This window comes from Spea bombifrons, chromosome 7 (genome assembly GCF_027358695.1).
Source record: "Spea bombifrons isolate aSpeBom1 chromosome 7, aSpeBom1.2.pri, whole genome shotgun sequence".
In the NCBI taxonomy this organism is placed as follows: domain Eukaryota; kingdom Metazoa; phylum Chordata; class Amphibia; order Anura; family Pelobatidae; genus Spea; species Spea bombifrons.
Genome location: NC_071093.1, coordinates 6677154 through 6704605, shown reverse-complemented (window position 1 = coordinate 6704605; position 27452 = coordinate 6677154). Strand labels below are relative to the sequence as shown.

Sequence of the window (27452 nt, the reverse complement as noted above, 5' to 3'; positions counted from 1 at the left end):
TACTTATAGTTAATACATATATATATATATATATATATATATATATATATATATATATATAATTAGTGTCCCTTTAAGGGAATGAGGACAGCCATTTTCAGCAGAACTACACCAATCGCCGCACCCAGTTCTCCCGTACCTGACTTTCTTATCACGAGCTCAGCTGAATAAATATATTCTAAAACAGGAAACACATTATCAAACAACAATGAACCCGCTGCCCACATTCTGCTTTTGTTTGACTATTTGATGCGTTGGGCAACACATGCTTTATGGTCTCTTAAAGTGATATTACAGTATTGAGTGAAAAAGCTCTACTTACTGGCCGAAATGAATAGGTTTTGTCTTATATAACAATGCGTTTAGTGTTGGAAAATCTCTGTTCTTTCCTTGAAACAGTTTTACTTTGGTTTGCCTGCCTGCCTTCCTGCCAGGATTATAAGTAACAGCCCACCCCTGCTGATTCTATAAAGAAACCCACACTGTAATACAATATCCATTTAAGTTATATTTCTTACTAAACATTTCCAATGATGATTAAAAAACCCCATTTACGTTAAATCTGTCAAATTTGTTATTATTTAAATTGGAGAAAACCCTATGTATAGATAAATCTGTCCTTGTTCATTAGTTTCTCTCGTTTGGTGTTACAGTACAATATGTAACAAGTACCATGAAAGCAAGCGCTGGCAACGGGAGCTGATCTCTCTGGCCCAAACCCAAGTTAAATATAAATATGTCCAATGGAAAATTACCTTTTCAAATATACTCACCGTGGGGAAGGCGAATGCACAATGTGAAAGGTAAACCGTCACGGCCCAAGCAATAACTAATGGCCGTTGCAGTGATCTACGTGTTAAAATCATATTTGTTTTTCGAGAAGACTGCATTTCTAAAAAAAGGTTTGATTGTTTTTTCTTTGTTCTACACCTTGGAGAAAGAAAATGATCGAGTTGATCTGCGTAGCGAAAGGTTTTCATTAATGCGCGTGAGATGGCATCCGCTGAAAAGAATAGTTATTGCTCTTTTTATCAATGCCAGATATTTGATTGGTTTATCCCTAGTGGAGTTTGAGGAGTGATGCCAAGTCCAACTATAGGCCTAAGGTGCCAGTTCCAGGGGGCAGCAGCCACAGAACCGAGGGCAGGTTGGCCTGTGTGCTGCTGGCCCGTGGGCTAGTTAGGTATTTCTAACCAACCCATGTGGACTATGGTGGATGGTACCTAACCAGCACAACCTCCATGGCGAACAGAGGGTCAGGGAGGTAAGTGGCAGAAGATGGCTAGACAGCTTCCTTGGGTCAAGTCTAGGGCTGCCCAAGCCAAAATAAACCACTGAATTAGAGCATGCATCGACCACTATTTCAATATTTTCCTTACAAATTATCCATTTTGGATCTAAGGTCTCTTACGAGGATTCTATAACTTTTTTAAAATTATTTTTTTTCAATAATGTTATTAAATCATTATTAAATCAAGTGTCAAACATGAAAAAAGTTGGAGATATGTGATTGTCTCTGACCTCGAGCTGATGCTTACAATAATCATTGGGTGCGTGTTGAGCGTTACATGCATTGGAGCTCAACAAAGCAAATTCAAAAGAATACAGTATCTATCTAACTCCTAAATCCAAGCATTAGAATGTGTAAGTTAATTTGGCTATTAATAAATAAACATTTTTATTTCTTCCAACGGAGCCCATATAATGTCGCTTTCTGGTCTCAGTTGACTTCTTAACAAAATATTTTCTGCCTTGATAGAGCGCCATACAAGCAGAGTTAAACAGAGCAAATGAACCGTGTCAGCTACTACCTGGAATTTGTTTTAGAGGAAACAAACCATTAACTTCTGATTTTAACTCATGCCTAGTCTTCAGAAAGAAAACGTAAGAGTCTCTCGCTTCAAGGGCTCTGAATGGGATCACATGAAAGAAAATCAATACCTAATAAAAATGAAAGCAAGGTGTAATATATCAGCTTTAACAAGCGGTAGAGACCCTCCAGATATTATTTTCCAAAATGCTTTGTTTCAGCCATGGGTGAATAAATAGTTGGGTTAGAGGAGCCGTTGCACCCAAGTTCCTAGGCGTCTGCTGGGGGCAAATATTATGATTTTTATTTGTTAATCGAATTTTTTTTACATTTTTTTAAAATCTGTATCTTAGAGTTTTTGATTTAAAAAAAAAATAAAAAATACACCAAATAAATCATTTAAATATATATATATTCAGAATTATAATGTTTCAGTTTGGTTCGTTTCTAAAAAGAAAATTCTGTGTCTTGAAGTTTTAAAAACTGCATCAAATCATCATAACCACAATCAATGCGGTTTTAGAAATGTCAGAAAATGTCACAAAGGTAGAAAATATCAGTCCCCAAAAAAACCCAAATGTTACTTGATTACATATTATCAAATTCAAAATGAATGTTCTTGAGAAAATCAGTATGATTGTCTTAAAGAGCAAATATTAAATACCTCCAAACGTTTACACGATCAGATGTTGCCCTTTCCAAACATTTGTCATCTATTGTTTTCCTTAGCCCTCTGCAATTAACAGCCTGATCCCAAATATATCCCAAAACCCATGTGTTAGACATTAACACTTTAGCTGATAAGAAAGATAAGTGAATGGTTGAATATATTTCTAGATGTTTACATTAGAATCTTAAAGAATTAGGACTTAATGTTTCCAAATCCCGCTTTACCTTTGTTCTTATTCTGTTGGATTACAAAGTGAGCTTCACAAAAGATTTACTAAATATCCTAATGGATGAGCCATTGGGAAGGCTATTAATCAAAACCATAACACAAATCACAGACGCAGCCCCGCATGGAAACCAAGTGCGGTAATGGCAGAGAAGGAATTCACAATTTACACATTTCGATTGGTGGCTTTCATTTCTTATCTCCAGGATAAGCAAACATTGTTAATATATTAGTATTTCTAAAAATAAATTAATAAAAAAATAAAAACCACCTTTCCCCTCTATTTTTATTTTTAAATCTAGCATTTTGTCAAGATTCGGCTAGCATAGATGACTTTACTCTCCTTTCTTTCAATGGGACAGCTACAGTGTGTGCACAGGAAGTGTACTTATGTACACTTCCTGCTTTCGCAAGACTCAGAAAATTAATGGGAATGAGGAATTATAAAAAATAAATACTTTAAAAAAAGTCACACAGCCATGTGCATATTAGTAAAATGCATCTGTCAATGCTTTAAAACTAAAAAACAAACAAACCCCAAAACAGACCAAAGTAAACTGGAACTAGTTGGTGCCCTTTAACCGATAACAGATTAATTTATCCGACGTTGCTCTAATTTATTTTTTTAAATAAAGTTTTGCTTCAAACGCACAACAGCGCTAGAAAATATAAATCTGAATTAGAAAGTTTATGTATAGAGATATAGACATATATACATACACATAAATGGGTATATATATATATTAGAAAAAAAAAAGTACAAAAAAGGAATATCATTTAATAATAGATCTGGTTCACTTAATTTGTTAAGTAGTTTGTACTTTGGTTTTTCCTGATGTTTGAAATAACAAGAAAGGTGATAAAAGAGAAAAAAAAAAACATAACATCTGGTTTATCTCAATAGAATTAAAGGGACAATGCAGCAAATCATAGATTGCTTTTGTGTTTTCACGTGATCTGCTCCTGTTTATTCTGTTTGGTTGATGGCAAATTGGAATGCCTTTTCGTAGAAATCATTGACCGGAAGACATGCTGATTGGGTCCCGCTTTCTACTGTTTACGGCGATGTACTGAGATAAGACTTCAATGCCTTTTCTAAAAAGGGGCAAACAAGATAAAGAATCACAAACACTTTGCACAAGCGATTTGTTAGAAAAACAACAATTGAGACAATTCTGGACAACGTCCACACCTGTGTTCTTTAGGTCACTAAAAATGTAAATGGGGAGAACAGAATGTGTCAAATAATATACACATGGTATTCTTCATATTTAATATGCCACGATAAGCATGCTGAAAATGATCGCGTATCTCGCATCAACTTGACAAATTATGAATCCTTTTCCTATTTAGGTTCTTAAATGTTAGCTTCTAAGTTAAATGTGTGTTCGCGTTTTGTAAATAAATATTTGCCGGATATCATATCTAACGCCGATTTACATGGGATGTATCCAGTGGGACGTCATGCCATTTCGCGATACCGTTGTGGTTATTGTGTTGAGTATTCCGGATGTGACTCAACCCCAGAGCTCATGCAGATCTGATTTGCCACTAACTGCCTTAGAGTACTTTAGACCTGAAACAACGAATCGATAAAATCGATAATCGATAACGGGAATCGTTGTCGACGATTTCCGTTATCGATTAATCGAGTGATCGATTCGTCGTTGGAGCGCTCGGCTCCTTTCACTTACCTCCGCCGGCGTTCCCCCGTTTCTGCTGCAGAGCTCTGTAGTGTCCGTCTGCTTGAAGTTACGTAATGACGGATGTGACGCGCGTGTACGATGAAGATTTGAATAAAGTTTTGCGGTTGCACGTTGTAAGTGGAAGGATTCGGTAGCGGAGGTACGTATGGAGAGAGAGAGAGAGAGAGAGAGAGAGAGAGAGAGAGAGAGAGAGAGAATGAATATGATTGCCGGGTGGGAAACTGATGGGGCAGAGTGTGGGTGGGTGCAGGGCATTTTATTAAATATTTTTTTATCCGATTAATCGAAAAAATAATCGGCCGATTAATCGATTATTAAAATAATCGTTAGTTGCAGCCCTAGAGTACTTATGATGAAGCAAAACATGAAAATAAATGGGTATTTCTAAAGAAAGCACTAAATAATTGGCGTTTAGAGGTGCGATCAGACTTTATGTACGTTTTCCAGCACACTGCTTCATTCAACATCTACCTACAAACCGGACATTATTAGGTACCTTATTGACTATACTACCAACCAAAAATGGTGGAAGCTCCCCTTTAATGCAACTCCACTCTCGCAGTGGGTAAACGGGGGCATTTATTAAAAAAAAATATAAAAAATCTATTTTGAAAAACATAGATTATTAAAGAAAAAGATGTGAGGAGAGAATATGACTCTATGTTGATTAGTTGTAGTTTATTTCGTGCTCCGCTGATTCGGAACAGTAGGAAAACTTCAGAAGCGTTCTGCGGTAGGTTAGCCGTAGCTAGATTTGCATCTTAACAGGAAGGCGACGCCGCTTATTGTGATTGTGGCCTTTCTTCAGGAATGCCATAAATTCACCTACAATGCTCCAGGTATGTATTTTGCCGTCTACCATGATTGTTACAGAATTGCTGTTAACCTCAGCCTCCTTCAGATAACAATAGGTCACTTAAAACGAACCTGCACTGGGGACAATGGGGGTTATTTATCATTGGTAATTGCCTCTAAAGAATTTGGCCTGCTTGCTTTCCCATGCAGCCCGGGGATTGATTTTTTAACACTCCAAACAATCAACAACCCTTTCACTAGCGTTAAGTATCAAAAAAAGAATAAGAAGAGGAAAAAGGAATTGGCAAAATTGTACATGTAGTCAACGGTAACATAATGACAACAATTTACGCAGCGCTTCTTACTTATATGTATTTTTGCACGTGACACGGTTTCACTGAAAACACCACTGCTTTTTGGTGGAGGATGTGGTGGTCTGTGGCTTATGGCCGTCACCCTCCCTTGAAGACTTTAGTGGGTCTTCTTAACGAAGGGACCCTAGAAAATCCAGCCCTTCCTAGGCTTCCGCTGCTTATCACTTTCAGAAGTGAAAGATTGGCTGAAAGATTGACCTGGTTTCCACTGCGGCCCTTCAGCTTAATGACGGATCTGAGAAACATGAATCCCGCGGACTTCACAGTGAAAAAAAAAAGTAGAAAAACAGCTAAAACATTTAGCTCAAATTAATATACTATTAATGAAACTATTGCAAAAAAAGACAACTATATATATATTAAAGGCATTCTTTTAATGAGACTCGTATAGTTTATTTTTGGCTGAGCCGTTTCAGGCTGGAATGTTTGGGGAAGCCGGGCAGATGCTGGCAGATTTCTGGAATACCGTCCCAGCAGGTGCCGGGGGACAATCGAATGCTTTGTGACGCATCATTCAGAACCAGAGGAAGCAATAAACTTTATGACAGTCACAAAACTGTATAATAAGTCTTCTGAATTAAAAGTCCCTATTTCCTCTATTCTTACAGCGTTAAACTGTGCAAGTGTAACAGAGGAACGTTTGTAGTCGGACCGCAGCTGTTGTCCTGACTCTTTTTCCCAAGCGTGTCCTATTAAGACAATACACAAAATACCAGGATCACAGCAATAAAGGACACGACAAAAAACTAAAAAAGCACAATTCTGGCCATTTACAGTTACACGTTAGTAAACATAAAGCAAGGTCCCTAAAGCAACACTAACATCACTCCTGTGTGCCAATGGCTCTTTATCACTCCCATCACTCCCGTGTTCCAATGGCCCTTTATCACTCCCATCACTCCTGTGTTCCAATGGCCCTTTATCACTCCCATCACTCCTGTGTTCCAATGGCCCTTTATCACTCCCATCACTCCTGTGTTCCAATGGCCCTTTATCACTCCCATCACTCCTGTGTTCCAATGGCCCTTTATCACTCCCATGTTCCAATGGCCCTTTATCACTCCCATCACTCCTGTGTTCCAATGGCATGTTGTGTTTGCTGATCCAAGTTTAAGTTTAAAACACTAATTGATCGTTAGAAAACACTTTTGGAATTATGTTGCAGCCAGAAATATCCTTCCAAATAAGCAGCTGAGTGACCCCACATGTTTGACGGTAGTGTGTATGCCTGATGCCATATGGTGACACACAGCACATGTTCTATAGAATGTGACAAAAATACAATTCACATTTCGTAAGTGCTTCATACATCATTCCACAAATGAATATTTAAATGTTTTTTGTTCTCTGGGCATTCCCCTGGACGTTACTAATCCCGTTCCTAATTACTAATCCTGAATGATGTATGTCTGTGTATTCACGATAGACAAATATTATCAGCAAAGCTTTATGGACACAGTATGAATGCATTTTAAAGTGACAGCGTCTAAGTTAATGTTTTAATCATTACGGTGACTCTCGGTGTAGATACTGAGGTCATTATTGAGCCACAGGGAAATGAGCCCGTCGTAAATCTCGATTTCCTCCAGTGTCTGACAAATGGTCGTTTGATCGCATTCTATATCCTGGTGTTCTGCAAACTGCAGCAAATGAAACGCCTGCGGGTCAATACATGGCACTGACTCACAGCGCATATGTTTGCCATGGGCATGGTTTTGGAGATGGAATTAGGATAAACCAATGAGAGGTCAAAGGTTAACGGGTTATGGCCACCTGTTAAGCAAATTTCCATGACTGAGACCGAAAGATTCAATCTCGAGCCGACCTAACGAGATGCAAACTACAGAGTTAACTAGAAACAAAAGGCAGTAACTTTTCCCCAAATATTACATATACGGTGTCATATATGCCACTTTCCACATGCGCAATAAGTACTCCTAGCTGACCTATTGAGTATTCTTTTTGACACTATGATACCCTGACATATTCTCTCTTTATACGGACACGACACAGCGATCCCTTGTGTTTGCAGAGCCTAAGGCTGCCTCGCTCCTGTCTATAGAGCTTCTTGTTCTGCTTCCTTCTGCCCTGCGGGGCTTTGCACCGCCCCCCGGAGGCTTTGTGTTCACTTTTACCCCCCCAACCTGCAAAACCTCCAGCGGACTCCTCACCACATGTAGAGTCTGACAGGGTGGTAGATATGTTGAACTACTCCGCCAACCTTGTCAATGGGCAGATCTCAAAAGTTAATATTAAGTCATGAAAATAAAGTGAATTTTATTTTTTTAGCATTTTTTTCCTAGACAAGCTGTGAATTTATTGAAAGCATTGCATTGAACACAATGCTAAACTCAACGACCCGTCCCCACTTAACCCGGACTCGGGTAGACACACAATCTCCCGGCTCCGCATATGTTTCCCAAGAGCTTATGTAACATCATTACAACTGGAGACAGAAATGGGGTCACCTTAATGAGAAGGCCGATTACATTTGTTGGTCTCCACTGGAAAATGAGTTAAATCGGCAACCACCAAGTGACCATTTCTTACTTCCCCCTCCAACAAAAACCCTCATTGTGCGCACCTGACGGAAAACGAGATGCTTTCATTCTCTTGCTAATACGCCTGGAAGAAAGTGTCTCGCATGTCAGCTCCCGCAGCATTCTTTCCAAAAAACACCAGGTCTGCTGGCTGGAATGGCACCGGTCCAGCGGCGATGAAGCCCGTCTCTGTTGACGTTTACACCAAGAGTCTACACCAGGTCTACTTTTGAGAGAGGTGGTGGGGTGGCTTTAGTTACAGCAATAAAGCTCCTGCCTTAAAATATCTGCGTCTCTATCAAAAAGCGTAGAAGAGATCTGGAATCGCTTTTCCCGCGGAAGCAGAATGGGCCAGCAAAGTAACGAAATGTTTAGGAATCCATATTAAAGAAGAAATAATTAAAATGTGAACTGGTTCGTTTCTGCTGTGGCAACCAACGCGTTCTGGCCATCGACTGATTTTCTCAAAAGATAAACTAAGAACGTGTCAGTATTTAAGGAACCTTTAGTTAAAGTTAATGCCTTTTATGCACCAATATAAAAAGAGAGGTAAAGGTACATAAGCCTTCAGGACCTCATAGGTCTCTTCTTCAGACGGAATAATAGGTATCAATTTCCACTAAAGAATCCATTCCCTCTGGTATGGCTATATCTAATGCCTTATAACTTTTTTATTGTTGTTAATATTTTTATTTCTATATATATATATATTTAATTTATATTTATATATAATTATATTTATCATCATATTTTTATTACATTTTCAGCTTGAGGCACAACACTTTTTTTGTCTGCTTTTTATAGTCTAAATACGTACTTATTTTTATTCTATATATATATCTTATTCTTTCCTCTAAAGGTTTAATCACATAAAAAAACAGACACTTCTAAGAAGCTATTTTAGCTTCTATGGCAACACCTAAGTGTTTTTGGGAACAAAAAAAATAATTAAAGAATTATTTCTGAAATAAAGTAGTAGAAATAATGTATCAAATGTCACATTTGGTTACAAAAATGTTACATTCTGTAGAGCAGGTGGAACGGCAGTCCCTTTTAGACTTTCCAAAGCAGAACATTCTCTTTAACGTAAGCAACGGCATGGCGGTAGAAATAAGACTAATCTATTTTTATTTGCTTTTCTTTAAGATTATTCCACTTTTTCATATTAAAACCGAATGAATGAACCAAATTCTTGATACGCCAAACATGTCCGCATGAACTGGCGGGGATAAAAAAACATTTTGACTTTCTCAAGGAAACAGGTTTTTTACTTTAAGAACAGTTAGGCCATTGAGAGCACCCAACACCTGAGAAGGATTAAATAGTACATTTAAATACGAGATGAATTATTCATTCTATAAAGCCGGTTCCCTGCAAGGTGAGAGATCTCTCCCAGAACAGAAGCGGGATTACGGCTTTTAGAACTTTTCCAACACAGTAGGCGCTTTACGCGAATCATCTGTGTTTACAGACGCAGCCCATTTGAATTTTTGACCTTGACGTTATTGAGGCAAAAAAAAGGGAACTTTGCCAGAAAACGGGAGCACAATGAAGAAGTCGCGCACTTACTAGTCACGATGTATTATATTTCCTCTAAACATTATCAAAGGAATTCGTCCACGTTTCATAAACACTGACTAAAAGAAAAAGAAAAAAGGATTGCCATAGAATTCAGAGAATCATTCAATACTTTTCAAAGCAGAATCGTAAGGAGTCTGAATTTACTAAAGAACTTGAATGGGAGGGAATACGGACCTAGGCATCCTCTAATGGCTCACACCCCATCTTATCATTATATTACACTTTACTCAGATAATAAGATAAGATAAGAATAGCAGATTAAAGGCGGTTTGGGCAATTAGCAAGATCTCTGCTATTTGTGTTTGTCCAAAAACAGCTCGTAAACATTTCAGTCGATTAATACATTATTACTTTGTGAAGTGTTAAATTGCCTATGGCCCCTCAGTGATGACAGTTGGACTAGGCACAACAAGGTGGCCCTGATGGCCTCCAATTACCATTTGGCAGACGGCTGGATAGGACAGGACACACTTTGTTTTTATGGTCACGTTATGTGCGCCCAGGCAGGGGCTGCTAACCATGGGATATAGGACATTTACCCTGTATGCCAGATGGCCAGCCTGGACTTATCCATGGAGATCTGCTAGCCCTAGGAGCCCCACAAGTATCTTCGTTCCACAGTCATTAGAGAGTTGGCTACTGCAAAAGAGTCTTCAGCTTATGGCCCCTTTGGAATTGGAGGGCCTGACCTTGGGTTGCAACATTGTAAGCATGGAAGGAGGCTAAGTTACCTTGTCCATCTGCGTTGGCTACACTTGGCTTAGACAAAGTAAACACTTCTTAAACAAACTGGTTAAAAGAAACAACCTGTTGCCTTTCACCTGACGTTATTTGCTTGCCGTGGGCGCAGCCGGTAAAAATAAGCCTATTCTGCACGATAGTGCCCCGTCACAACAGATCAATGCCGAGTCTCTTAATCTTTAAGGTTTGACCCACAAAATCATTTAACCTGAAGCTTCTTTTTTCTTGGAGGAAGTAACAATTCCGATATGCACAGACATGCGTTTGTGAGTCTCTGACTCTCCGGTTATTCATTTTCAGAATAAATAGGAATAACTCTTTATTATTATAAAGCTCCCAAGAGTTTTGTGTTCCTATCAATGCCTTTTTTTTTTGTCGTGATCCTTTGTGGCCTGATTTCTGGTAACCAAATCCGATTTCTTTGTGAGGCTTGAAATGATGGGCACGCCTTGTTTTAAATTCCTGAATGACCTTTCATCGTAGGAAAGCAGTCTATTGTATAAGCGAAATTGTGTGTATTGTTTCCAGACTCTGCCCCTGGTGTCCCTCCATAGGCCGATCTAGGAAAATGAATTAAACCGAACTTTGGCAGTGATGCCAGTCTTGCTGAGTTCTACTAAACATTCATGAACGCTAACACTTCTTCATCACCAAGGACTCACTTTTCATACATTGCACCAGTGAAGGCAGTGGATAGGGTCAGAGGCATGGTCACCCACTCACTTTATCCGAAGTGCCACCTGTAGAGCGTCGAGATCTATGATATAATTCTACAGCTCCCTGGGCTTGTCAGGGGACATCAGAGGATCTCCTCAACTGGCCTTCGATCCAAACTGCCCACAAAACCAAGGCAGCTATGTAGTACCATCGGGACTGCCCCATGAAAACTGGGACACTTGGAAGGCTTGCTCGTTTACACATAACCACCACAACAGCACACATGAAAAAAACGTCTAAACCTGTTATTCTTTAGACTTTACAATTCATGAAAAGCTTTTTTTTGTACCTGACAGGTTCACGCGAACAAAAGTATGTTGGTTACGAAGGTATTTTATGGAACGTTGGTAATGGCTTAATGGTTTTAAACTAAAACGAGAGGACTGCATAGTGCAGGATGTTTGGTTTTTCAGAAGGATGGTTCTCAGTCACGGAAAAACAACCTTAATCTTCTTTGTGTTATATGGTCACTGAGAATTAACTTTAAGCACTTAACTCATAAAACCTAAGAGCCTTAAGCAAGCACAGATGAGACGATAGAGCAAAGTATTTTTATGGAAAACACAACAGCTCTACAGAGTAACTTCGGTAAAATCCCGCAAGAAGTTAAATGCTTTTAAAGAGACATTTAATGTTACAATGTCCACTGTCGTTGTGATAGGAAGCCATAAATAAGTAAAAGTAGCAAACAATACTGATATGATCATACAATAATATCTGTGATGTCCAAATGGCTCCAACTGTTTGAAGTCCCTTCTTTATCTTTGAAGACCACAGAAGCCTTCACAGCTTAAGGTCTTCACTGAAAAGTCAGTGCAATTTATTTGTTTAAGTTAATTATGCTTTTCCATTGACTACAAAGTGCTTAAAAGCCTATGCTCCTCTACTCCTTGTTCCAGGATTATGCTGGCCAACAAAGTCCTGCAGGAAAAGCATGGCTTATTGACAGCTTTCTCTTCTTGGTTGGTCTCGTTGAGTAACAGGTCCACCTTAGGCAAGTTATCACAATACAGCGACAAACACAAAAGAAAAAAGAATTGCTCCGAGGATGATTACATGTTTCAAGGTAATTAGGCCCAAAATGTTTTGTGGGTTTTTTTTCTCTTTAACAGTAAATGCACCCGAGAATGGAGAGGGTCCTGCTTTACCACCAGCTCCAGTTGCCCCCGGTCATGAGACATCAATGGGGTATATATGTGCTAATGCGCCTTTTTAGTGCGTACCTTCCAATGACTTGAGTAACACTCACAATTGGAATGAGCATATTAACACCTCCTAATCATTTACCCCTGGGGTCATTTGTTTAGCGTGTTTATTGTATCTAAGGTGTCTAATAGTTTAATGGCAGGACACCTTCTAGTAAATCTACCCCAAGCCCCAGAGCCCAAGGTGTTCTTGTATTATACCCCACCAACCCTATCATTTAGAGCAGTTCTTTAGGCTGCTTTTTTTTTCCCCTTCCTTCCAGGGATTAGAAGTTTAATGATTTTCTTTCTTAACCCAAAGCGTTTAAATGACAGGAAACATTCAGGGCTACTAACCTTATGAAAAGCCTCTTAAATATGCAAAGCTTGGAAGGATATTAGTAGTCAGGAACTGCAACTAATCACCCATAGCCAATTCCCCTTTATTGAAACGAATAACGTTCTCTCATTAACCACGTACCCAATCTTTCTGATAATATCTAGAATAGCACTGTGGAAAAAAGAATTATAATATTTAAATTAAAAACATCAAACTTATCACTTTTTAGTATAAAAAATGGAATTTGACCTAATTATAGTGGACCATTGCCAAAAAATGCTCTTAATCAAGACCTTGGTTGATGGAGGTATCTAGGAATGTCCACATGTTGACTCGAGAGACACTGACCCCGTGCTACTCCCATGACTCCTAGCCGCACTGTTTAGCTACAAAGAAACTTCAATGCGGATTGATTTTTTTTGGTTCATTGCATGGCCCTGCGTTCTTCTGCTCTGTTTTCATGCCCTGTAGAAGATTTCCAAACACACCAGTAAATATAAAGAGGTTGCTAGGTGCCTTGAACCTGCTCTGCCGCAGTCTGAACAAAGAAATGATGTCACACGCCAGTCAAACATGTCATCGCTGTGTATAGGCAGCAGATTCTGGGCTCCCAGAGTTGTTACAGAATTACTCGCTGACATGTTTGCATTGAGAGAGATCTGCCAAGAGGCTTCTCATGGTCCACTGAGTAAGAAAAAAGTAAAATAAGAAATGTTGTGTATAGAAACATAGAATATGACAGCAGGACCGTTAAAGACTCAAACCTTAATCAGACTGACGATGGCGAGGAAGCCCTGGCGCTTTAAGGCCAGAGGCCGCCTGATGACATTGGTGGCGCTGATGACCAGATATGATCGGCTGCATGCCGCGTTTTAATGCTGATGTCATGGCAGATCAGGTGAGGTTGTGGCGCTGTCACGACGTGGCCGATGTGCCAAATGGTCCTTGATCTTATATTAGATTCAGGAGCCATACGACTATCCCGTGTGTTTAATCTATTGGTCAATGCATGTTGGAAGCCTGAAGACCAGGAGACCCGGAGATGTGGTGCTCTCTGGCCGAAACCCGGAGCCTTCCCAGGCTTATAATAATCCATTTATAAAATCCGTATCGTTCCTTGGGTATTGTTACAGCGGCTGTTTGCATTACAGACAGGTAGCCTTTTATTCAGTAAGGGCTCTATAAACCTAGAGGCACCCTCCGTGAAGCGTTTAAAGGGAAAAGTCACATCCTTTATTAAGTGCTCGTCGTCTCTGCCCCTCTCTGGATATCAGAACAAAAGATATACCATAAAAGAAACAAGAAAGTAATATAAAGCCTGGAATGACGCACGTTACAGCAATGCACCATCTACTGTATCTATGGTAACAGAGTCAGGCATTTAAAAGATAAAATTACATTTTTTTATTAATTTCTGGACATGTTTTTTCTGTTTCTATACCTATTATTATGACGTTTAGGGCTGTTGAAGACTGTGACACTTTCATACTCCGCAAACGTTCTCAGCTCTAGAAAAGGGGGGGGACTGGGACTGCCCCTCTTAACCTGGGACACTTAGTAGGTATGCGTCATAGTCTATTTGAAGTTTAAAAAAACCAGGTATATAAAAACCTTTTCACGCACGTGGGAAATCCATGCCAGCAGGTTAATTTCCAGTAACAGAGAGCTAAATTTACATTAAAAGGAACGACCAATTAACATAATGACGGCATGCAAGTAGTTGGGTCACCGCACCGAACCGTCATCTGTAGCATTTTTGGGTAATAAAAGACTGCAAGAAGGCAAAAAATATTTAAAGGCATGTAACGTGTTCCTTTAAAATCTTTTTTAATAGATGTGTAGCAGCGAGAGTGTCAAGTGAAACCCGCCAGGTTTCTGGGGTAGACGTTGATAAATGATAACCCAATATCTCAAAAAGTTTAAAGATAAGTGAATGGGGAGAGGTCAAGAGGACTCAAACATCCATTGGGAGGTGAGGGCTTGTTAACTAATGTAATAAATGAGACAGTTCAAAACCGGTAGGAATCCGTACAATAAATCTGCGTTTTCTCTTATTAAGAGTAACTTTCGCTTCTTTTGTGAACGCAAAAGAATAGTTTTTTTTTTTAAGTATTAGGAATTTGTTGAAAATGGCGTCTCCAAGTTCCAAAATTAAAGAGAGTATATATATATATATATGAGAAAAATTCCAGTGCAAAGTCACCATAGCAACCAGCAGAATCCAAAAGAATGCTCATGTTTGATTGATCAGACGTCTTTGAACTTGAATTGTTTTTCTTTATGGTCAATTTTTTTTCCCCAAGCACCAGGAAAGCAGGCATGGGATGTGGTCGGTAGCAGGAGATACTGGATTTAGGAGATCAGTTGGATTTGTAAGTACTCTCTTCTCCCAGTAAAAAGATTTCTATCCATTCTGCCTCATGTTGACCCCCCCATTTAATTCTTAGACCCTTCCTATAAAGCCTTTAATTTTTTTAAACTTTTTATGCTTTCCTTGACCCGGGATCTTTGTTACTTTGGGTATCTGGAACGCGAACCTGGCCCTCTGAGCACCACAACATCCAGAGTGTTCCAGAGAGTGGTCTCTGCGTTTGCCGACCACCATTGGCCCCATTATCTTCAACCGTCAGGGAGGGGAAGGTCTAGCATGGTGTCCTCTGCCGGGAAGAGATCAAGTGGCCAACAGACGAGGGGCCCATAGAGACAGGCCCCTGGGTAGATCCCTACGTCTAAACATGTAAAGGAGTTGGATTCCATCGCTTCTGAACATGTATAACCCCTGCGAGGCTTGCTATGTACGGTGCAGGTCTTACAGCTACGTGCATGAGCACGCGGTGACATCACGCACACCATTGTTCTGTCTGCTTATGTCAACATACACGGGATTTTCTTCACCTCAATACGCTTCAAGAAGCAGAACAAACAGGTACAGAGGACTGAGCAAACACCGAATGCTCGGCTGTAAAGTGATAGAAGCTGGAATTCTCCAAACGATTGCTATACATTATCCGTAACTGTTCTGTATACATCTCTCCAGAAACCCACCTGTGTCTTATTTACTTAAAAGGCCCTTCTTTTCTTTGTTCAATATTTCAGAGCTTTGGAGGAATTTCAAGAGTAAAAAAAAAATTCTCAAAGTCTAATAAATTCTAGGTAATTCCGGTGTTAATAGAACAACCATTTAAAAATAAACAGAATGAATCCGAGACCACTGACCACATTTAATGTACTTTTGGTTCCTGACATTTGTGCCAAGTGTTGGGATGGAGCAGGGCTGCCGTCAGAAATCTTGGGGCCCCGTACAAACCTAAAGACAGAGCCCCAAAGCCCATAAAGGAGCTACCTGATCCCAATCAGGCGCCTGGGACCAAAAGCCCTCAAGGGCCAAGACATGGGTGGCGGGCCGTAAAGGCTTAGTCCTGAGTAGCAAAACGTATGAACCCGTCCCCGGTAGTGGGCCATAAGTGCCAAATAGGGGCCCATGACAAATAAGAGAGGCTGGCCCCTTTTGCTTGCCCATACACCAGTACTGATAGCCCCCCCTAATGGCAGCTGTGGGATGGAGGTTGTGTTGTAGGAGTATGAATGAGCGCCCCCAATGCTTGTGTACAATGAGATCCCCACAGCCAAACAGACACCATCATGGAAATGTGTTATCATCCTATAGAAAGTGTCAATAAATCATTTTAGATATCATTTCAGATTTTATGAAATTCCAGTTCCATTAAATGAATATATTGTTATAAACCATTGAAAGCTAAAAAAAGTGTAATCCTTAACATATCTCGGTATACTGCCAAGGCTGTTATAGAACAATATTTTGCATTGTGGTTTTTCTTCATTTACTCTTTTTTTTCCAAGATGATACGGAAATTACGTATCTCAACTTGAAATGTTAAAATATTTCTGAGAACGATTTAAATGTGAGTTTATTTCAGCCGTGTCTGTACTTGCGGCTAACTTTTTGCACACGTTGAGATGGTGAAATTGCCCGAGGGCAAGGGCTCCTATTTCACGACTAAGCATCAGTTAATCTGAGTGATCTCACCCCTATTTGGGGTTAAAGGTAAGGCGTTAGACCAACAGGTAGCCAACAGGTAGCCATCCAACTGATGGAAATGGATCTTCTTCATTTAAACTTAATGGAAGTGTGATCTTCACGTCGGAGAGTTAAGAGATGTATCTCGGCTGGTCCTCTTTAATGTTAACATTCCCCGAAGAAGTGATTTATCTTTTAATTGGGCAGATAAAACAATAATTGATCACACCTATTGATATTGTATTCTGGATGAATTCACATTTAGTATTTTATTTATTTTGGCAGTTTTTCTTTACATTCTTCGGTGCGCTCATTAGTCAGACAGGTAGAGGTATGTGCTCGCTAATCCTGAAGAAGGGTGAAATATAGTTTATGTATACATCAAACATAGGAATTTTCGCTCTGCGGCTTTACGCTTCTTAGTTAATCCGACCCCGCATTTATTTACTAATTCGTCCTCAAACCAGGAGATCCTTTCTGTCCAATTATCCCTCAAATACCCAGGCATAAGAAGGCTCTTCTCAGTACAGCTTACAAGGTACAGAGATACCGTCCTGAATATGAGTAACAATTTGGGTACCAGAAAAGGTGCGGGGGAGGGGATAAGTTGCTATTATTAACCCCTTGAGTGTCATGGTGCTTTAGCAACTCATTAATAGGCCACTTTAACTCTGCATTTGATGACCAGAGCACATTCCATGACTGTTTTACAGTTAGAGAACAGTTCGAGAACATCTGGGGACACCCTACATTTCCAAATCCCACCATGATTAAATCTTCATTCAATGTAAAAAAAAGGGGTACAATAGATGTAGAGCCCTTGAATATACCACTGCTCAAAAGTTTGGGGTCACTAAGATATTTCTATGCGTAACATACAGGAATTGCAAAAGGGTTTTCTAACAATTAGCCTTTTAAACACAACACAACGTGCCATTGGAACCCAGGAGTGATGGGAGTGATAAAGAGCCATTGGAACCCAGGAGTGATGGGAGTGATAAAGAGCCATTGGAACCCAGGAGTGATGGGAGTGATAAAGGGCCATTGGAACCCAGGAGTGATGGGAGTGATAAAGGGCCATTGGAACCCAGGAGTGATGGGAGTGATAAAGAGCCATTGGAACACAGGAGTGATGGGAGTGATAAAGGCCCACGAAGAGAGTCCATTAAAAGACAGCTGTTTCCAACTACAATAGTCATTTACAGCATTAACCCCATCTGCTCTGGATTTCTGATCCATTGTGTGTTATTTTAGTGGACCAAATTTCTGTCAAAAACAAAGAATATTCTAAGTGTTTTATACATGTTCTAAAGGTGAGCGCGTATGACATGGAGAATCCTACGGTAGATCCCTAAAGTGACATGAGCATCATGTGTTCCCTATGGAGGATATGGGGGTTAAAATCCCAGTGTAAAAAAAACAATTGAGGTAGCTGCCTCCATACACAAAGAAACAATACAAAGGACGGGCCGGTGTTTGACTGCCACGGGCAATCCAGTCACTAAAACACATTGAGATTGATGATCGCAAGACATCTGAACAATTCTTCCAGCTTTAGAGAAACTATTGCCAGGAGGGGCTCAGGCGCTCGGACCTCTTCTCAGGCAACGTCAGGCAGCATAGGTTACCGGACTTCACAATAACTCCTGTGTGTTCTGCTGCGGCCAAAACTCCATTCAAATGTCAGAACATCACAGCCTACCTGTGCTAAAGAATAACAGACAATGCAATAAGGTAGCCACGGAAATGAGATACACAACAGAAAACTGCTTGCGTCCCGTGATAAATACCGTAACGTGAAATTGTGATCTATAACTTCAAAGATCTAGAATGTTTTCTACTCAGTATTAACAAAATCTCTAGCAAGTGTATTTATCAAAGGATATTCTACGCTTTCAATTGTACTTGGCTGTGATTCTTTAACGACGCTCGTAATCCCGCAATAGACAAACACAAGCATGTGCAGCTGTGACAGCTCAGTGATGTAATACTAAATATAATATATATATATTCTAGAAAGTTTGGGGTCAATTAGAAATGTAATTCTTTTTGAAAGATATACACATTTTGTCCTTTAAAATAACATGAAATGGATCAGAAATCCATCGCAGACGGGGTTAATGCTGTAAATGACTAATTGCAGCTGGAAACGGCGGATGGATGGAATCTCTTCATGGGCGTACAGAGGCCCTTCATCACTCCCATCACTCCTGTGTTCCAATGGCCCTTTATCACTCCCATCACTCCCGTGTTGCAATGGTCCTTTATCACTCACATCACTCCTGTGTTCCAATGGCGCTTTATCACTCCCATCACTCCTATGTTCCAATGGCCCTTTATCACTCCCATCACTCCTATGTTCCAATGGCCCTTTATCACTCCCATCACTCCTATGTTCCAATGGCCCTTTATCACTCCCATCACTCCTGTGTTCCAATGGCCCTTTATCACTCCCATCACTCCTGTGTTCCAATGGCAATAGTGTATTGGCTGATCCAAGTTTAAGTTTAAAAGGCTAACTGATCATTAGAAACCCTTTTGCAATTATGTTGCAGCTAGAAATGTCCTTTATTCCCATGAGAACCGCTAAGAGACCCCAAACTTCTGAACAGTTGTTGTGTATATAACTAAAAGTAGAATTATGAACCTACATAAATGTCCATATACGTTCCTAGTTACAGGTAAAATCTGGGTAGTCTAGAACACGCTTTCACTGAAATGAATAGTTTCGTGCTAGAGTGACCGGATGGAATATTTAAATAGGGACATTCATATGGTGACAATTCTCCTTGCAGCATTTTCCATAAGCACCTCGGACTGAAGGGGATTTTCCTCCTCTCCAAAAAACATTAGGATGCGGGAACATGTCACATGGTTTATCAAACAGGCGATTAGTAGTCTAGATCGGCGCAGACGTGGGTGTACATAATGTTTACCTAACTGGAAGCACATCTGCGAATATCCATTATCCTTAGAGAGACCGTGATCGTGCATTCACCGAGCAATCAAACTTGGTCAAAGAGCTTACGACCTTCTTTGGAAGGGGTTTTAAAACAAAGACCATTAATTGCTTCGTACAAATGATTCCGAGAGGTTTGGGAAAGAGAAGATTGTTCTCCTCTGAAACAGGCTAATGAGGGTACTTGTATTCATTTAGTCATAGCATAATAATCATGGAACACAACATAATAGAATGAGAAGCTCATCAGTCTAGAACACCTGCTATCAATTTAAGAGACACTAATGACAATTTCCTTCTTAAGCATCAGAAACCTTCTCGCCCAGTTTATATTTTCCGTAATCATCTTTTTTTCATTGATTTTGCAGCTGGTTCTGGTTATGATGCCCTTTGCTACTGAGATCTTTCATCACTGACTGTGAATGAAGTCAAAGTTGGAAAAGTTATCTACTGAATGATCTCCAACTGAATGATGGAGAGTTTCCTGCTCCATGACCTCTTGCGACCCGGCGTGGAGCATTAATTAACCGTTTCATAATGAATTTCCTATTCCACGAGGCACAGGTCCTGACACCGTCCTAATGCCCAACTCCTGGCCTGATTCAGAATACGCTATAGCCATACTTAGACCCCGATTAATAAATAGGGAAACTTCCAGGAGGACAACGAACGATGTCTGGTAGGTCCTCGAAGCCCTTCAACCTGTCTCCAAATTGATTAAATGCCCCCGGTGACAACTCAATGAGTGTCACCTACCGTTCAGTGGCATGTCGGGGAAAGTTTGTCTCAAGTAGCTGTTGATGACGCCTAAACAGCATCTCTCATCAGGAGACACTTTTATGGTAACATCGATGGGTTTTTGAAAATGATTATTTATTCCAAAATGAAGGTTATATGGACAGTAACTGGGGTGGGCTCTTTGCCACATAGATCTTTTTTTGTGGAAAGGATATTGTTTTTGAATTTATATATATATATATATATATATATATATATATTTTTTTTTTTGACAACTATTGAAAAGAACCCATTATGGATAATATGTCATAAGCCTCGGTGCCAGATTCGTGTTTATCCAAAGGGAGAGTCAAGAACAAAGCGGGGAGTAATCGGGTAGGAAATTGTGTTGTGTTCTATATCCCAAGCTTAAAGGTGTTATTTTTTAACCCTTTCTTGATGTTGAGGGTCCAAGAAACAGCGGGGGGGGGGGGGCTGATAATCTTCACGGACCTGTCCTGTCGGTCATTTTATATTAAGGGAGACTTTGTACTCGACCAGGGGTTTGCACGTTCCTTCGAAAATGCTTATGATTGGGCATGAAGACCATTTGCTAAGTGGCCCTCCTGAAAGGGGTTAAGTGGCCTTGCACCAGGTATTACGCTCACGCATTGTAAATGCCCCCCGGGGGACAGAAAAATCATTAAATTCTCCGGGGTAGGGTTACTTTTTGAAACAAAAAAACTATTCTGCATACTTTTGCATAAAAATGTCATGTACACACAGTGCCCCTCGTCAGTCATTTAGATTGACAGCAGTCTTATAACAATAATTTCAGTATCCCTTACTGTATTAGCCTCTACCATCTCTGCTGGGAGGCTGTTACACTCATCTACTGCCCTCTCAGTAAAGTAAAACTTCCTCACATTACTATTCTTATGTTTCTTTAAGATTCTATGAATAAAATGGAAAAGACATTGGGAATTCTTTGTACTCATTCATACGCTATTCATTTCAAGGTAAATGTGCGCAAGGAGGATAACTGCGATAGCTGAAGCTAAGCCGGTCTGGAGACGGCATTACGGATAAATGACATTGTGAAGCCAGTTTGAAGAAACCAACAGCCCTCTCCTTATTCCCACAATTTTCTAAACTCTCAAAAGGTATTAAACACACCCATTCTGATTCATAACGCTAAGATTACTTAAGAGCTGGCTAAGTCTCGCCTTTGTTCTGTAAACTCCTGTAAATATGATTACTTTTCACAAACAGCACTGATTATAACGCAGTAATTTCCGCTTTATTGTTAGATACACCCTAACGTCCATCTGGATTGTGGCAGAATAATTTATATTATAATAATTATAGCGTCCTGAAAGAGGGAACAATTCCCGAGCACGGGGCATATCTCACGCCTTCAATACATTAATTAATATACAGGACGAATCGACTGAGCGGCTCTTGGCATTTAAACTCCTTCACAACTGTGAGAAAACCACACACCGAAAGCACATGAATTCAGGAAGTATGTTACGCTAAACATATATTCAACTATTATTATTATTATTATTAATTGTTTTATATAACATTATAGTTAGCAGCACAATGGGATTTGAATGAGTTGAAATGCAAATATCTACTATATATATATATGAGAGAGATCAATATAAAAGTATAAAATATGGACTATTAATGTGTTCATCATGATCTGTGGCACATGTGAGGCAGTGAATGGGTTAAATAAAGCATGCTGGCCCTTGGGGTTAAGTGACTGCTGAGTGAGCAGATACAGACATACAGATACAGTTACACAGCAATGACATACTAACAGCACATGTACACAGCACATGTACACGCAGAGGGCTCACTGGATACATTGTTACTATAAGAAGATCTTATCCCAAGTTATAGAATTCTAAATATATATATATATATAATGAGGAAGATATACAGTATCACAATAAACAGTAAGGATTCACAATTTAGTAACCTGTTGATCCAGTTTAAAAAATATTTCTATTAAAAAAATGATATTGGGTTTGGAAATAAATAATTACTGAACCCTGTAAATACCATAAAAGCCATTGTTTTTCCAGCTCCTGTGGACTACAACTCCCATCAAGCACAGCCAGCCTACACTGATGGCCAGGTCATGTACTCCCAATAGTAGTTCCCAGCAGATGTGGCCCTTCTTCTGCCTGCCCCTGAATAAAGCATTTGTATTACAATGCATGGCATTTATTGCCCTGCGCCGATCCCTATTGTCATTGTAATGAATAGTGCTGTGAAGGGCTCACATCCTGCATATAAATGGTTAATGCCAAACTGGGTCACAAAGGAGAAAATAATAAACATAATAATAAAATAACAAAAGCAGGATTTGTTTGTAAACAGAGCTTTTAATTCCCCTCTGATCATACCCATAAGGCAGCGATTGTCAGTTCTGCTGCCCAAGAGGTTCTGCAGGAGCTGAGCATCACTCAGGCATTACAGACAAGTGGCTTTTCCAGTCCTCCCAGTGAAAGTCAGACTGGTTTCTAACTTACAGATCAGGGGAATCCCAGTATGACCCAGTACAACCCCAGTAAGTGATGCAAGCCCTATGCAGAGAGCAGGGAGAACGGGGCGAGGGGCATTTACCTTTAGAAGAGCCCAAGTCCGGGGCAGATCCTGCACCACTCCAAGGCTGTGGCCCCCAATGCATTAGTTAAAGCTCCGAGTCAGCGCACAAAGCCTGCCTGCCCTGCATGTACAGCCGAGCCGGCTCCTGATTGGACAGACAAAGAACGGGGCGTGGTCACGTTAAGGCACACCCCCAGCTCCCTGCTCTATTCTCAAGTTGAAACTGACAATATTTCTCTAAAGGGTCCAAAGATCCAATAATGGGGTTTTTCCCCCCAAGTACAACTCCCATCACTCTTTCACTTGTTCCTTAACAAAGATGCACACCTGCTTATGAGAAACAATTGGCTGAGCATGATGTGAGTGGTGGTTCACAGGGAATGCCCCTGGGCAGATCTGTTTACTTGACCACCAATGTATACAGTTCCCAGTATGAGGGCAGTTATATATACACCCCCCCCCCCAACACCGTCACCGGATCCAGCGAAATAAACACAGACCTGCGGAATTTAAATTGTTTATTTGAACAAATCATTTCATTTATACAAGTGAATTGGTTTTCAGTACCCGGCACTTACCCTCTGTCCTGTGTGTAATCAGCTCAGTCCTGCAGCCCAGGCGCTGTAACCTGAGATCTAAATCATGTTCGGGGCTGTATAGTGAATGCAGATATGGCTACAGGGACATACTTCAGCTACAGGTGAATAGCTGCTGGCCCCTTTTCTCAGTGGAATCCCACGTCGCCGCCGCCACTCACACTTACGTCACATAAAAAGTTTATCACGTAAGCCGCAGCATTCAAACAATTCTCAAAAAGAGGAACAAAAAAAAAAAAAAAGATATATGTTCTTCCCCAAAGCTTTCCTTTTCAGTGATAGCACAATATCACAAACCAAGTTATACGAAAAGGAGAAAGCTAATGATATATATATACACACACACACACACACACACACACACACACACACACCGATATATATAACTAGAAGGTCGTCCGCATGAAAAATTAAACACGAAACTCGAGCAAGCGACAGAAGGAATACAAGACAGCCTCTTAGCAACGACGGCGTCGGATTGTATAAAAAATACCAGCGTTTTTCGAGATGGGACAAAGCCGAGGAACCATCGGCAGGAGGACTCCGCTCAAACCCCTTTAATATCCCCATCTCACCATCAACAGATGGCAAAACGTGACTGTCTGCTTGATCCATACATCTCCACCTATGCATTGGGGTTTCCTAGCAAATGTATAGGGAAATTCATGTAGCCACATTTTACTGCCACTCACTGTATCGCAGCTTAGCGAATCGAACCCTTTCTTCCCCAGTTTGAATATAATTAATACATTCAAAAACACATTGTATATGGAGGACGATATTCGGAGGCCGGTACCTGGTGCCTTTTAACTCAAAGGACTAAACAGGTGTGAAATATTTGCCAACTGTCTGTAAACAGGCGCGGGCAATTAGAAAGCCGGTGATAAACGCGAAAGATCTTACCTGTTACAGGTGAACCAGAGAGGAAAAATGAAAATGTTACAGAGCCACATCCATCAGCGTGACATTCATAAGTGGCCACAAAGAAAGTGCTTAGCCCATGTTTGAGAAGGAACGCAATCGCCATAAAAATAATGTTTGACTTAGTCTGTGTCAACAGCACAGGGCTCAATTCACCGGTATACCAGGGACATTCCATGGTAATAACAAGGTGTGTGATTTGGGGGGTGTCATGGGGGACTGGGGGGGGGGGGAATCACTCTGTGTAGTAAAGCAAGATCGGATTCAGCTTAAAGGGACACTCAAGCGCTAATACTCACTTTAATGTATATAATCAGCAACGTACCTACACACAATACTCTTACTGCCGGTCAGCCGCACTACAGGGGGGTCTATCGGGACCCCTGTGCGATGGACAGAAAATACTCCCATTGATTTTAGTCAGAGCACTTTCATGCCACTGATTGGCTGCTTCAACTAGCCAATTAGTAGCGAGGATCAGAGGAGGCTCGTCTTTCAAAGTATGTTTTTATGCTTTCTTCTTTAGCGAACTTTATTAAACTTTTTCCTTTAAAGCTCAGCTGAACGATAGAACCGAGAATGTTCTATGTAAAGCAGTTACTATGGAAACCAATCTACTGTCCCTACAAAGCTGATCCATTGCTGTATAGCAACATAGCCCAGTCCCATGATGCTCATCGAGCCAGAGATAATAAATACATACAATATATATATATATATATATATATATATATAATAAAAAAAAAATAAAAACCACAAAAAACCGATAGTAAACTTAATTCAAATTTTATTTCTCACTTTGACATTTTCAGATAAAATCATGCAATCTGCCAGTGTTTCCGTACATCTTTAATATCAGGAGCTGGAGACAAACCTCAGGCAAACTTTTTATACGCCTCCTGGACTTTGGAACTTTTTTTTTTTTATTATTATAATATTACAATCAGCAGAATATCAGTCTGATACGTTTCTGATGTATTTGAATTTTTTTTAAAAAAGCCACACGCCAGTAAAGTATCTTTTCTCTCAGCTAGATTGCTCATCTTCTCTATGACGAACGCAACTATATACATATACATGGAGCTCGGCGAATAACACCTGGTTCACACGTCACACGGTACAATCTAGACATGGAAAACACCAACACAAAAAGCTCTCTACTTAACAACGCACACGACATGTTGGCGACAAAACTAACATCTAAGAGGTCAACTTGGTAGAAAATGTTTCAATTTATAAACGCTAATACCCCAGAAGGATAGTTACATGTTTGATAAACCAGAAAACTAAACAAACAAAAAAACAAAAATACTGAAACTAATAAATTTTACAAATAATCAAAACCACACAGTTTATCTATGTATTTCAGAACGTCCTGGTAGTGAAGAGACAGTATCAAGGATCAACAGACAGTAAAGGGTCCTTTTGGGTATAGACAGCTAAACCCCCCCCCCGACCCCCAACACTACCTTGAAACAGGACTTGCTAGCCCCAGAAACCCACAAGAATCCCGAACCCCTAAAACTCCTACCCTTCTGTAAATCAATCACTTTGTTCCTTGGGATCGGGGAGAAGGCATCCTGCAGGCTGAAACTTATCCTATACATTTTGATCAGTATTTTGATCAGTATGTTTCTCGGATGCCTCGGAGTCATAGGACTTTTGTTCAGCAGCAATTGGACAGCTACCTTTTGGAAATTGAATGTAATGGAATAAAACCAATAGAGGATTGCGAACGCGGTGCTTTTCCGCCCAGTTCTTGGTATTTTTATCGCTCATAAATAGTTGGCACAAATCTTTTTGATAAAGCGATCTTAGAGAGCAACACATTCCAAACATCTGACTGGCTGATCAGACATGGGACGTTTAGGTCGTCTTATTAAAGATTAACCAGCTCCCTAAAAATAAAAAAATCTGGAAGGACCATATTCTATAAAGTAAATTTTAATGTTAAGATTTTTACGTATTTGCCCTGGAAAGTTAGTCTTCAATACAGGCGAGCACCAGACCTCTTCTTGATTAGCAGGTCAACAGAGGTCACCGGCCCGTTTTATACCACAAGCCCCGAGTTCTAAAGAGGGCAAATTCTAATTCTTATCCCCAGAAAACTGCTCTCCGGTTGTTAGGACATAATATACGTTATATGGATATCTAAATATCCTTCTAAAAGAGGCAATTCAACAAATCATTTTAAATCATTGGAACTTCTGGGGGGGGGGGTTATTGACCCTATTATCGTCTCCATAGCCCCTTTTCAGTAACATGTTTAACCAGTTGTGTGCCAAAGCTGACCATGTGTACACTAAATAGATGCGTCTGAAATACATCGATATCCTGGAGTTTTGAGAAAAGCAGTTACATCATCATCACATGTAAACGAAACTAAACCTCCAACAATAAATACAAATTAAATAACAAAAAACTATCCAACTTTATAAATATATTGTTACAAAAACGGAAAAATAAATACATTTGGGGAAAAAACAAAACAAAGGAAAACATTATGTAACTCGTGCCTGCAATGCTTCTAGTTTCCATATAAATAGTCTCAATTCTTTTGTCAAAAAAAAGTCAACTTTACAAGATCCGTCCTGTAAATAAAGGTCATGTTTCTTACAGAATATTCCAGGGCAAAGCTACAGCAGAATGTCCAGCTATCACAAATATCATCAATCTAAGCCAGTCTGTAGGCGATAGGACTGGCATTCTGTTGGCGTTGCCCTGCTCTATACATTTGGGGACAAAAATAAATAACCGGCACATAAGGGTTAGAAAAAAAAAGGCATATTTTTGTAAAAATCCTAAATCTATCCGCTGACACAGCCAATTTACGGGCTACATTAGGGAAGGCTTGATCTATACATTCATTTCTCTTTGTGATGTGCTTGGCTCAATAGTAAAGCGTATGGACCATC

At 40.0% G+C, this 27452-nt stretch overlaps 1 protein-coding gene across 1 annotated transcript in view; it reads right to left on the bottom strand.

Annotated features, from left to right (window-relative positions):
• LYPD6B (LY6/PLAUR domain containing 6B) overlaps positions 1 to 23156 on the bottom strand; it is a 28110-nt gene extending 4954 nt beyond the window's left edge. The window contains exon 1 of the mRNA XM_053471810.1: positions 23039 to 23156. The gene's annotated coding sequence lies outside the window, so the exon portion shown is untranslated. The remainder of the gene's footprint in view (positions 1 to 23038) is intronic.
• Between the last annotated feature and the right edge of the window lie 4296 nt (positions 23157 to 27452).